At 56.3% G+C, this 1,127-nt stretch overlaps 1 pseudogene; it reads left to right on the top strand.

Moving 5' to 3' along the window:
* The first annotated feature begins 701 nt into the window (after positions 1-701).
* LOC123056336 (uncharacterized) lies at positions 702-840 on the top strand (annotated as a pseudogene).
* The last annotated feature ends 287 nt before the right edge of the window (positions 841-1,127 follow it).

The following is a 1,127-nucleotide window of genomic DNA, read 5'->3' as shown; positions in this document are numbered from 1 at the left end:
GTGAGAATTGGGGCGCAGGTTGTTGGCTAGGATATCCTCTATCTCGTGTATAGCTTCGAGTAGAGGACAAGTTGATAACCAACCAACCACCTGCGCCATATCCTGTAATCGTTCTATCTATATTAACACGAAGGCGTCCCCGCCAGGAGGCACCACGCTTAACGCAGCCAACCCTAGATTTTACATGGTCATCAGAGCCCTTCTCGAGATCATCCATGGCGACACCTTCAAACTCCTTCCCATAATCTCCGTTTGTGCACGCCGTCTCCGAGAAGCTCAGCAAGAACAACCAAGCCCTATGGCGGGCGACGGTTCTGTCGGCGATCAGAGGTGCCCGCATGGAGCAGTACCTCGACGTCGATCACCCGGTGCCACTCATGCACCTTGAAGAGGCCACATATGATGGCAAAACCAAGATGAAGAAGCCCAACCCGGAGTTCCAGACCTGGTACACTCAAGATCAGCAAGTCTTTTCTTACCTTCTGACAACTCTGCCCCGTGAGATGGCCATCCAGGTCGCTACCTGTCATACGTCGGCGGAGCTCTAGAACATGATCGCAGAGATGCTTGCGTCTCACACTCGTGCCCAGACTGTCAACGTGCGCATCACCCTGGCCAACCTGCAGAAGGGGAACTCCTCCATCACCGACTACGTCGGGAAACTCAAGTCTCTGTGCGATGAACTCATCGCTGCAGGGAAGAAGATCGACGATGATGACATCGTCTCCCACATCCTCGCTGCCCTGGACAAGGAATTTGATCCGGTGGTCTCTGCTATGTGCTCCAGAGTGGAGCCGATCACCGTGCCTGAGCTGTTCTCTCAACTCATCAGCTTTGAGACGCGGATGAAGCTTCGCGGCGGAGTGTCGCAGTCTTCCGCTAACGCTGCCACCAGAGGCCGCGGGCGCGATGACCGTGGCTGTGGCCGTGGCGGCAACGACAACAACGGTGGTGACCGTGGTCGCCCCTACATCAAGTCTGGCGGCCGCGGTGGACAAGGAGGAGGCGGCCACTACAACAACAACGGTGGCGGGGGCAACTACAACAACAATGCCCCTGCACCTAGGATCCAGTGCCAGATCTGTGGCAAACTGAGCCATCCAGCGTGGAAGTGCTGGAAGCGCTAT

This window comes from Triticum aestivum, chromosome 2D (assembly GCF_018294505.1).
Source record: "Triticum aestivum cultivar Chinese Spring chromosome 2D, IWGSC CS RefSeq v2.1, whole genome shotgun sequence".
In the NCBI taxonomy this organism is placed as follows: Eukaryota; Viridiplantae; Streptophyta; class Magnoliopsida; order Poales; family Poaceae; genus Triticum; species Triticum aestivum.
The sequence above is the reverse complement of the archived record's forward strand: the minus strand, read 5'-3'. Positions and strand labels throughout refer to the sequence as shown.